This window comes from Diabrotica virgifera, chromosome 3 (genome assembly GCF_917563875.1).
Source record: "Diabrotica virgifera virgifera chromosome 3, PGI_DIABVI_V3a".
Lineage (NCBI taxonomy): Eukaryota > Metazoa > Arthropoda > Insecta > Coleoptera > Chrysomelidae > Diabrotica > Diabrotica virgifera.
The window spans coordinates 10,379,333-10,392,507 of NC_065445.1; the positions used below are offsets into that span (position 1 = coordinate 10,379,333).

Consider the following 13,175-nt stretch of genomic DNA (forward strand, 5'->3'; position numbering starts at 1 on the left):
TTATAGAAGACTTTTCCTGCTTTCATTATTTATAGAAGACTTACGGTTATTATAATACAGAGTGGGCCAAACAAAAAGTCCACCTCGATATTTTGCAGTATTTATTAGGTTTTAAGGAAATAAAAAAACGCGTCAATTTTTTATCTAAGGGGGACACATTTTCATTAAGGGGGACACAAGTGGAAGGGAGGGGACACCCCCTCCCATCCATAGGGGAGTAGTGTGCTAGCTCATTTGAAAGGTTATTCAATTCTCTATTCAGTAATATCAACATTAACATAATTATTTATACAGGGTGTCCAAGAAAAAATATTTTAATTAAATTAATTGATACAAAAAGAAGAATGTCATTTAATTTAATTCAAAATCATTTTTCTTGGACACCCTGTGTAAATGATTATATCAATGTTAATATTACTTAATAGAGAATTTAATAATCAATCAATTGAATAATTCAAATGAGCTAGCACACGACCCCTATTTCCTATTAAAAAATAAGGCTGGGGGAAGTGGAAGAGAGGGGGTTGACAAATGACAGATGTATGTACCGTAAAAATGTGTCCTCCTTAGATCAAAAATTGACCTGTTTTTTTATTTCCTTAAAATCTAATAAATACTGCTAAATATCGAGGTGGACTCTTTTGTTTGGTCCACTCTGTATAATTATTATAGTAACTATAATACAGGGTCTTCCACTAGGGACTTCCAAACTTTGACAGCTGCTAACGACCATATTCTTGAAGCTGCATCTGTCAAATTGACTATCATTGATTCAGTCCGTTTTAACAAATCACCATGGATGGATATGGGTTGTTTTAAAAAGAAAACTATTCGTAGTAGTGGATAAAATTGAGTGAGAGTGTGTAGAAGAATCCGAGACAGTCAATTTCACGTCGCTCAAAAGAATTTGGGAGACATGGAAAACGTTGAGGAACTTCCGAACTTCTAACAAAATGCTAATGAAAGGGTAAATATAGAACCAATACAATTGGCTAATGGCTAAAATATATTTCAGAGAATTCCAAAAAAAAACAGAATCATCTAAAGTCGATAAAGGACTTCGATACAGATGCTGCCTGTCACCAACCTTATTTAAACTTTATACAAATGATACTAAAAAACTGGAACAAAGAATGTGGACATATGGAAGTAAATATTGACGACAACTGTATCCATAGCCTTTTTTGCCGATGATCAAATTATTTTAGTAGAAGACAACGACGACATCGTCTACATGATAAAAAAGATGGAAGAATAAATTGACAGCTGGGGTTTGAAAATTAATTATGATACCACGCAATAAATGGGAAGGGCTATTATTGGAAAGCCGCAGAAGACCTGGAGATATATAAATAACCAAATAGAAAGAGAAAAAGAAAAAGTCCTAGATTAAGTTGGAACGAACAAATAAAAACAGCACTAGAAAAAAAGACCTCGCTGAAGAAGATATAATATATAACAAGAAGAAATGGAAATTCTGTGTTGTGTGGTATGGTAAACGACAAACACAATATGCTGGGTAAAGACAAAATGGCCGAAACAATGTTGACTTAACTTATGATATCAATAGATTTCGATTTGATTAAAGAGAAACAATATTACTTAGTTCTACGACTACGATGATAGAAGAGACGACAGGTAGAATCTTTCATAAACCACAAAATGAAGAAGAAATAAATGCTTCTTCATCAAGGCAAGTACTATGCACTCATTTCCATTAACCACCCACTGCTTGTAAACCTCAAAATACTGCTCATTGCAAGAACTATGGCTGTAAAGTATCTGGAGACTAAAAATTGCACTAGAAATAAGGCGTCAAATTGTTAGAAAGTGTTTTAAATAGTATTAGTATGAGGCTATGTTTATGAATAGGGTCAAATTTTGCATATTAGTTACTATTTACAGTCAACGAGACTTATTAACTAAAATGACTATGTATTTGCTTTTACTTTATAGAAGTAACCACTTAGGCAATATCCTTTCAACAGGCCCAACAACAATGTAATTACTGTTGATTTTGAAACAGTTTGTAGATAAATATGAGCGAATGCAATTTTTATATGAGGATAAGAAGGTAATTACGTAATTAATTGGTCCACAGTATAAAAGATCTATTGCACAAATAACGATTAAATTCTCAGATAGGCTTGGATCCCGCGTACCAAAAAAAAGTTGATTAAGAGCAAGCTGAAAATTTGTAAATAGCTTACCCCGGCATTGGTCGCTATATGAGATTTTCTCTCGTGGTTTCAGAATATTGCACACAACTCTTTCCCTGGTAAATCATACATGCTGTAATTCCTTCTAGTCTTCTAATTATCCTTCCTCTACAATCGAGTAGACTCGTCTGCTGAGATGATGGTTCAGTTGACTTAGTATGGCCCGATTGTTAAGTCAGTACGCTTCACGTGAGATATTCTCTCATCGCGCGACCACCGTGTATAATATTATTTAGCATTATAGCATAATTTTATATTGTAGCATTATTTTATTTTGTATTGATTTGCAATATGAATCGTGCAAAGATAATTTTAGAACTTGCCTGTTGCAGGACAATAAAATAAAGGTACTACCTAGTAAAAATTTATATTGAAATATTAAAATCGATATTATTTCTACATTTTTAGATTAAAATGTACAAGCGCATCAACAGTCACATTGTGTAAAGCTAATAAAATAACTGTATTAAGTTAAAAATCTATTTTGAAAATTTTATTTCGTAAAAAAGCCAAAAGTTGGATATGTGAGACAAAATATCACGCGCGACCACTCACGTAAAAGCCAACCTAGCGACCAATGCCGGATTAACGGTGTTTAGTCGGACAAACTTTTTTGTATGGGAACACTGGAACAAGGGAAGTTTTAATTGTGGAACGTGTCATCCTGACAAGTTTATGATCGTGAAAACTAGCAGGTTGTTTTTTAGTTTATTCAATAGCAAACTTTATTACCAGAGAACGGCAGTTCTCGACAGTGGCGCACACCTACACCTACCTACAAGCGACACTATATATACACGAGATTTTCGATTTTCTAAATCTGACTGAAATGAAAATTGGGCCAACTCCCATCTTAAAGTTCAGGGTAAGACTCACCCATTCATATGTCAACCATCCATTTTGGTCCAAGGGTGTGGATTTTACTGCCCTTCTTATTTAGGGTCTGTTTTTCGTTCTCGTCCCCAAAACTCCCAAAAACTTCGAAAATTTAACCTTTGCGGCTTCTAATAGAAGCGATCATTACCTTTCCATCGCATGTCTAATTTTGAAAATCGGTTATACCGTTCAAAAGTTACCGCTCAGAAATATGAGTCAATTTTTATTTAAAAAAGGGAAAATGTTTGTGGATATGTATGTATGTATGTATGTGGAAAAGTTAAACCGATCTGAATTTTTTTTTCTGTGTTTGAAGAGGGGGTGAGGGCCGATTCAGAACCGGTGTAGTTTGTGAGTTTTGACTACCCATAAGCCAGCTATAGGACTTGGTAGGTACAAAACGGCATATTTTTTGGCGGTATATATCTTCGGTTCAAGAAGAGACAGGAGAACAGTAAATACAGCAAATCAATAGCGTTGAGTTAAGCTTTTAAATGGTGTTTAAGCTGCCAGGATCAGACATACACACGGCTCAGTATAGCCGAAAAACTGAAAAACTAAACTTTGAAAATTTTGGTTTTTCGACAATTACTCAAAATTTCAACCTACGAATTACGCCAATAACTGAGCGTTTGTAGAAGGACTCTAAACGAATCTAACGGTGTATACCATATATCCGGGAAAATTCTAATTTTTAAGTTATAGGCTTCATAAGTATGATCAAATCTATTTCTTATGAGAAAAACGGTTTTTCAAGCTCAATAATTCTTGTAATAGCTTCAGTTATCATACTTGACCTTAGATGCATAAGATACTACTTGTCAATACGTTTCAAACTCATGTTTAGTGAACAAAATAGGTTAAGCCGTTTAGGAGTTATTAAGCTACAAAAGTATAATCCAATTAACGATTATTCCCTAAATGGTTTATGTAGTTGTATTGGTTACGACGCTAATTTGATCTGGCAGCTGGCAATCCGAGTTCATTTACCGGCCATCCCAATTTATTTCGAATAGAAAAAAATCTAGTGTACATTCGATGAACACTAGATCATTTGGGAGATAATGCGACAAAAGCGACCATTTATAAAGATTAAAGTGTAATCGAGAAACACTGCATTCAACTTTATACATTTAATTTATAAATAACTTTGAAAAACTCTTGATACAAGAATAAAAAACCGCTAAACGCCGTAAAAATGAGTGGCGCATACAATATTCCAGCTACAAAAGATCTGATATGAATATTACGTGGCGCGAAAATGTATTTTCATTTTAATGCAAAACAAAATTCTAGTTTTATTTCTAGTAAGATTTTTTCATATTTGCTAAATTTGAAGTAAACTGTATCAAAGTTACTCTTTTGTGGCCCGTTTTACTTCAAATTGGGCAAATATTATGAAAAAATCTTTTAAAATAAAACTAGAATTTTGTTTTGCGTCAAAATGAAAATACATTTTCGCGCCACGTAATATTCATATCAGATCTTTTGTAGCTGGAATATTGTATGCGCCACTCATTTTTACGTCGTTTAGCGGTTTTTTATTTTTGTAATAATATATGAAAAAATGTTTGTCCGACAAATATGTTGGGCATTAAGTCCGATACGTAGAACATTTCAAATGGCAGGATTTAAATTGGTGGTAAATAGCAGTCTGATTTTTGCATGATAGTTTAATGAAAGGATAACAAATCAACTGGAAGTTCTGTCCGACAAAATACATGGGACGTTTCCGTAGTCTGACGTTCGAAACCTGTTACCTGTTTTGTTCCACAATTAAAACTTCTCCTGTTCCAGTGTTCCCGTACATCAAAGTTTGTCAAAGTGAAACTTTTTTGGTACGCGGGATCCAGGCCTAAGAGTAGCTACTTTCAAAACATTGAAGATGCACCAATTAGCAACAGACTAATAATTTATCTAATATAATTAATAAAACCTACCGCAATTAAAATTGCTGAAAATTAGCACCTAGGTCCGGTAAAACAACAAATAATTTACTCAAACAACACGAAACAACAATTGTTAACAATCGATACCGATAGACTGATTTGGTCGGTAATTTATTCTTTTCTATAGTAGTTTAGTTTCTCGACATTAACGATCCAGGACCGGTGCTGTATGTAAATTATATTTAAATACGCAATTTGTAGTTTTATGGTTTAATATTTTGACACTTTATTACGTGAAGATTGTTGTTGTTTATTTGGGTTTATATGACTGCGGACACTAAATCTCTTCGCCAATTTTACTATTTTTTATTTAATTAGTCATTTTTTCGTATCTTATCCTAAAACTAATACTAATATTAATCTCTAATAAACAATTCTACTAATAAATAATTATTTTTGTATTTTTTATTTAAATTTTTTTTTGTATTTTTTTAATGATGTTCTCAGAGTTCCACAGCAAAAACTGCAACACTCTTCTTTAGCCCTCTACTTAATTCAAAAGCTTTTTACTATGGACTATCCAAGTTCGTCATTCATTTTTATCTACATATTTTTTTATAATCACGTATTTTTTATGGGAAATAAGCCACAATTTTACTAAAAAATGAATTTATTAACGTTTCGAAGCCCAAATCGGGTTTCGTTGTCAAAATACAAAATACTAATATATTTTTTTATATTTTTTTAATTTTATATTTTTTTGTATTTTTTTTATATTTTTTTATATATCTTTTTTATATTTTTCTTTTTTTTTATTTATATTTTTTTCTTTTCTTTTTTCTTTTAATATATAACAATTTAAAAGAAATACTGACTCTATATTTTACAATTAAAATTTAAGTTTAATACAGTCGGAAAAATGAAAGAATACCCATGAACGATCACATCAATCACTTATTTTGTATTTGTTGTATTTTTCTATAACAAATGTTTGTTATTTATAGAAAAAGAAAGCAAATACAAAATAAGTGATTGATGTGATCGTTCATGGGCATTCTTTCATTTTTCCGACTGTATCTAAAATATGTTTATACAATAGTCGGTATACCAACTCATTATTTTCTAATGTTAATAAATAATTTAAATTAATTACGTGCAGATTGATCTATGTACTTTACCTCAGTCTATCTGTCAAAAAATCATTATCTTTACGGAAATGTCTTAGGTCTACAGGTTTTTGAAGGTTATAAAAGGTATACGAAGGATATAGGCGATCGGAACATCCCTAATTTGAGGCTTAGAAATCGAAAAAGCGACCATGATAGGTGAATGGCAAATTTTAGTGATTCTTTATATTTTCGAGGTCGTTGAATCCGAATATGAAGTTTATTTTTATCTAGAATTGGTGGAACATGTCCAAAAATCAAATTTTATGCAAAAACTGCGAAAAATAAATTTTGATCATTTTTCATATTTACCTCGCTGTATTTTTGGTCGCTGTAAATATTTCCTTTTGAAAATTTTATTATATCATCCTTCGAGTATTTAGATGACAACGAGATTTGTCCAGAATGTTTACACAAATTAAAAGAGGGGTTGTTAATTTTTAAACATTTTGTCGTCAGATTTCGTTAGTTTCATGTTTACTTAAAACAGTTGAGTGATAAACTTTTTAGTTTATAATTTTACCTAACACAGCAATAAAATATAGTTCATGAAGAAGTTTTCTGTAAAATTTCAAGTCAAAATATGTAATAAGAAAAAAGTTATGTGATTTTATAGACGAGTGGTACTCTTCCAAAAAACGCTTATTTCTCGAGATACTGACCACAGTGTGGTGAATAGCTAAATTTGGTCTTACTTTATGTTTTTAAATACTCCAGGCTGTGGGTGAAAAATAGGTCGATTTCAGGATATAATTCAGGAATTTTTGAAACCTATCAGGTGTTGTAAAGGACGATGCCAGGAATAACTTCTACTAAAATGTGACCAAAAATATTGTGAGCTTTTTTATTTATTGCGATTTTCATTTGTTAAATTTGAAATTTTTAAAGATTTTTAATTTTGCAGCTTAGGATATTGATTCTAGAGAAAAACGTTTTAATAGAAAGTTGTAGTAAATTAAAATACCTACAATTTGAGCTATCATAAGTTTAATTTCGTTTATTGGTTATTGCAAAACAGCCTGCGAAATGTCCAAAATGGCCGTTTTTTACAATTGCATTATTTATTGTACAAATAATTTTTTTTATTTTTTAAAGCTTTAAAATGAAGATCTTTCAATTCCAAACATAAAAAAAATTGTAAGGCCGGATTAACGAATTTGTTGCTTAGATTTTATAAATTGATTACCCCAAGAGGTCAAATGTCGAAGGCTATAACTTTTTGAAAAAAAATCATAGAGGGTTGGTGAAACATCCAATCTCCTTCTAAAGAGTCGTGTTTTCATATTCTGATGTAAATAAATGCATAAAACATTTTTAAACCTCTAATTTTTGGGTTTGAAAATAAGGGGGCAATTTCGTTATAAACATTTAGAGCTGAAGCGGCCCTGTACATTCTATGAGTTTTTAACTTACAGATTATTGTTGCTGAAGACAAAACGAAGATTTACAAAAAAATTAAAAAATTTCTACGACCAACTGAAGCCGAGCTAAATGTTGGGTTTGGAAATAAGGGGGCAAATTTCGTTATAAACATTTAGAGGTGAAGCGGCCCTGTACATCTTCTGAGTTTCTAACTTACAGATCATTGTTTTTGAGGACGAAACGAAGATTTATAAAAAAATAAAAATTTTCTACAACCAACTGAAGCCGAGATAATTGTTTCTTTTTTCTTAAATCGTAGTGCCTTTATTTATAACAATTAATAAATTATTTTACAGTCATTGACTAAAGAAAGACTTATATTATCTTAAAATAAAAATTATTATAAAATATAGTTACATTTAATTATTAAAAATTATTTTTAAAATCGGTGCTTTTGAGAGCGGCCGAATTTTGCAAACCGCCCGGCTCGCTTCAAATTCGCGCGCTCGAAAAATTTTTAAGTAACTTGTATTAAATTTTGACCGAAAACAATTTAATAATATTACCATTATAATATAGTATATTTACCACTGTATTTGTTTTTCTTGATAAACTTTTATATGTGAAATCTCATTTCTGAAAAAATAATATTACAAAAATGATACATATGTATCAAATATATAACTATATTTTTGATTTTTTCATTGTTATATAAATATAATAATAATAATGTTACTTCTTATTATACAATATAAAACTTTTGGGATTTTTCCATTGATTTTATAAAACTTTTACTTCTTGTAGTGACTATCCGTTTTGGATGTTGGTGACCATCATGGCAAGTTGTTGTGTTGAACGACGTACGTAAATTTTCTAGCAAGGTAATCCTTCGCCTTCCTGGTTCTCAGTTTCCAAATGGGGTTTGCCAAATTGCCATGTCGCCAACATCCAAAACGGATAGTCACTACAAGAAGAAAAAGTTTTATATTGTATAATAAGAAGTAACATTATTATTATTATTATATTTATATAACAATGAAAAAATTAAAATTATAGTTATATATTTCATATATATGTATCATTTTTGTAATATTATTTTTTCAGAAATGAGATTTCACATATAAAAGTTTATCATGAAAAACAAATACAGCGGTAAATAGACTGTATATTATAATGGTAATATTATTAAATTGTTTTCGGTCAAAATTTAATACAAGTTACTTAAAAATTTTCCGAGCGCGCGGATTTGAAGCGATCCGGGCGATTTGCAAAATTCGGCCGCTCGCAAAAGCACCGATTTAAAAAATAATTTTTAATAATTAAATGTAACTATGTTTTATAGTAATTTTTATTTTAAGATAATATAAGTCTTTATTTAGTCAATGACTGTAAAATAATTTCTTAATTGTTATAAATAAAGGCACTACAATTTAAGAAAAAAGAAACAATTATCTCGGCTTCAGTTGGTTGTAGAAAATTTTTATTTTTTTATAAATCTTCATTTCGTCTTCAGCAACAATAATCTGTAAGTTAGAAACTCATAGGATGTACAGGGCCGCTTCAGCTCTAAATGTTTATAACGAAATTTGCCCCCTGATTTTCAAACCCAATATTTAGCTCGGCTTCAGTTGGTCGTAGAAATTTTTTATTTTTTTGTAAATCTTCGTTTTGTCTTCAGCAACAATAATCTGTAAGTTAGAAACTCATAGGATGTTTAGGGCCGCTTCAGCTCTAAATGTTTATAACGAAATTTGCCCCCTTATTTTCAAACCCAAAAATTAGAGGTTTAAAATGTTTTACGCATTTATTTACATCAGAATATGAAAACATGACTCTTTAGAAGGAGATTGGATGTTTCACCAACTCTCTATGATTTTTTTTTCAAAAAGTTATAGACTTCGACATTTGACCTCTTGGGATAATCAATTTATAATATCTAAGCAACAAATTCGTTAATCCGGCCTTACAATTTTTTGAAGTTATACTTCTTTACCGGCGATATGAGGGTGAATTTTTATATGTTAAAACCTATGATCCCGGCGCATGCGCATTATAACTTTGTTCTGATTGGATGTTCAAATGACATGTCAAAAATTATTCAATATGGAGGCTGTGACAAAGCTGTAGTTAGATTATTTATGGTTGTTGCGTTTTAAAATTTTGTGTGAAAAGAAACAACAAACAAAAGTTAGTTAATAGTTATACTGCCTTTTTAAATAGTTTTCATATACCTATATTTTTGGACTTTTGGACTATTTTGGACAAGGAAAACTCATTCTAATTCGGTAAGTAGTTTTTATTATAATCATATTGTAATTATACATTTGGATTAGGTTGAAATACAGTAGAGCGTCGATTATCCGAACTAATTGGGGGACATAGGTGTTCGGAAAACCGATTTGTTCGGATAATCGAACTACAATATATTGATACATATTTATAGTCATACATATTTATCCACAAGTGAATAAAAGCCATATTTATATACCTACATATTTATTTATATATTGATAATGACAACTAGCAACTAAAGAAAAAAGTGCAGTCTTTGCAACAACATAATTATTTTTTGATACAATATTGAAGAAAATTGAAAATATTTTAAGCGTCAATTACTAACGCTTGCTCGGTATTCGAGTGCGGGACGCGGGAGTCGATAGTTCGAATAAGCGGTCGTTCGGTTGATCGACCTTCGGATAATCGACGCTCTACTGTACATTTATTTTCTCAAGAATGGGGATTTTAGAGAGAAATCCCAAATTAGGTCCTATTTTTATTTTTAAATTATGATTTTTTGGCGTAGATTTATTTATCTAGTAGGTATGTAATGCTTTGATTTACATACTTAATTTGATTACCAACAAAAGTTCTACCAATCTTCATCTAATATATTGTTTTCTTACTGTTTTGTTATATTTTAATATTTTCTTCCACAAAATTTAAACTACATAATTTAATTATATTCAAAACAACTGTCAAACAGTAAAACGTTCAGTTACCCTATTTTTCCACATGACAAATAATGTGGAATTGGACGAGTGAGTCTAGGCTTCGATTACGAATCAAAGCGACCCGAAATTCACGGGTTCGATTCCCGATGCAAGTTTTTATTTTTTTATTTTTTTATGCATTTTATGATTGTAAGTATATTTGTTATATAATTTTTTTTTCAGAAAATGCGTATTTAAAATGTTTGCCAACAATTATTATCGTTCAGAAATCATTTTTTCTTTGTGGTATTTTTCAATGTGTTTGTGTGCGTTTTATTCCTTTATTTTTGAAAATTTTTGGTATTGTCTTAAAAATCACATAATATGTAGTAGAAGTATAACTTCTTACGTGCGTACAAAGTACACACACATTATTTTTTTATGTTTGGAATTGAAAGATCTTCATTCTAAAGTTATAAAAAATAAAAAAAATTATTTGTACAATAAATAACGTAATTGTAAAAAACGGCCATTTTGGACCTTTCGCAGGCTGTTTTGCAATAACCAATAAACGAAATTAAACTTATTATAGCTCAAATTGTAGGTGTTTTAATTTGCTACAACTTTCTATTAAAAAGTTTTTCTCTAGAATCAATATCCTAAGCTGCAAAGTTAAAAATCTTTAAAAATTTCAGATTTAACAAATGAAAATCGCAATTAAAAAAAAAGCTCACAATATTTTTGGTCACATTATAGTATAAGTTATTCCTGGCATCGTCCTTTACAACACCTGATAGGTTTCAAAAATTCCTGAATTATATCACGTTTTTTCACCCACAGCCTGGGGTATAATAGTAGTCATATACAAATGATACGAACTGATCAGTGTGACGTGTACAAACCTAACTAACATTTCAGAACGTCAGTTGAATGATTACAATTGTTAACAAGGCTAACCTGACCAAAGATGTATTTCAATTGATCGAGCTTACACATACTTCGTTTCTGGTTAATATTCCAAATATTCAAGCCGGCTCTGACATAAAAAAATTCATCAGTCTTAATCACCTTTGACCCACCGCTTCAGATACAATAGGTGTTATTGGACTTTATGAAGAAAGTGTAGCCTAACTGTTTTACTCATTAACTTTAATATTTTTCCAAAGAAACCGCCCATAATGACAGAACCCATTTAGGAAAATGACGTTCTTTAAAAACAACAACAACAACTTGGAAAATACCAGATGATTTTATTGATCTGGTAAATTTTTAACTTTTGATGGAAAATTAAGTAATTAATTATCACAGGAGTGTAAAATATAATACCTCGGGCTAAAATGGAAAATGAATGAAGATAATGAAGTGCTTAGCAAGTTTTTTTTGAACATTTTGGAATTTGTATGTCTATTAAGCTAGAATGACCATTTCATAGGGGGTCCATGAAACTTACCCCATATTTTTTTGCTATTTTATTGCTAATTTATTACGCAAAACAACAATTTATTGCTTCAACCCCTTCAGAGAAACAGGTGGCTATTCCAGCTTAATATTAAGCTAGAAGAGCCAACATTCATATTTCCGGAACGAAAGTAGATAGAGGGTAGCTTCCAGCGGCATATGTTATTGCTAATTAATTGCTGAAAAATTGGGTATACAAGAATTTACAAACTCACCCCCTTCAAACCCTACCGTTATCATCATTGACCGGAATCCACAAAAAGTTAAAATAACTAGTTGAAAGACCTAAAACCAAGTGGGTATTTTTTGCTTATTAATTGCTACAGGTTTAAGCCAAAAATGAATGTTTTGCTTCATCCCGTAACGAGCCACAATGGCTACTGCAGTTTAATACCTAAGGCTACAATACCCAACACTCCTATTTCAGGAAAGAAAGCAGATAGAGGGTCGCTTCTGGCGGCATATTTTATTTTTAATTAATTGCTGAAAGATGGGATATACCAGAATTTACAAACTCACCCCCTCCAACCCCTACCGTTATCATCGTTCCACGGATTTCACAAAGAGTGAAAATAACCAGTTTAAAAACTTAAAAGCAAGTGGGTATTTTTTCTAATTAACTGCTGCAGGTCTACGCCAAAAACGAATTTTTTGCTTCATCCCCTAACGAGAAACAATGGCTACTGCGGTTTAATTCTTAAGCTACAATACTTAACACTTCTATTTCAGGAACTAAAGCAGATAGAGAGTCGCTTCCAGCGGCATATTTTATTGCTAATTAATTTCTGAAAGATATGGTATACAAGAACTTACAAACTCACCCCCTCCAACCCCCACCGTTATCATCATTCCCCGGATTTCACAGAAAGTCAAAATTACCAGTTTAAAAACCTAAGACCAGGTGGGTATTTTTTCGTAAGCAACTGCTGCAGGTCTACGCCAAAACCGATCTTATTGCTTCATCCCCTAACGAGCAACAATGGCTAGGTACTGCGTTTGAATACTTAAGATACAACACTCAATTCTCCTATTTCAGTAACGAAAGCAGATAGCGGGTCGCTTCCGGCGGCCTATTTTATTGCTAATTAATTGCTAATTTATTACGCAAATTACAAATTTATAGCTTCAACCTCTTCAGAGATACAGGTGGCTATTCCAGCTTAATATTAACCTAGACCTGGCAGCAGTTGCTTAGGAAAAAATACCCACCTGGTCTTAGGTTTTTAAACTGGTAATTTTGACTTTCTGTGAAATCCGGGAATGATGATAACGGTG

At 31.3% G+C, this 13,175-nt stretch overlaps 1 protein-coding gene across 1 annotated transcript in view; it reads right to left on the reverse strand.

The window, feature by feature from the left end:
• LOC114349390 (alpha-tocopherol transfer protein-like) overlaps nucleotides 1-5,172 on the reverse strand; it is a 49,942-nt gene extending 44,770 nt beyond the window's left edge. Inside the window, exon 1 of the mRNA XM_050646281.1 lies at nucleotides 5,036-5,172. The gene's annotated coding sequence lies outside the window, so the exon portion shown is untranslated. The remainder of the gene's footprint in view (nucleotides 1-5,035) is intronic.
• Between the last annotated feature and the right edge of the window lie 8,003 nt (nucleotides 5,173-13,175).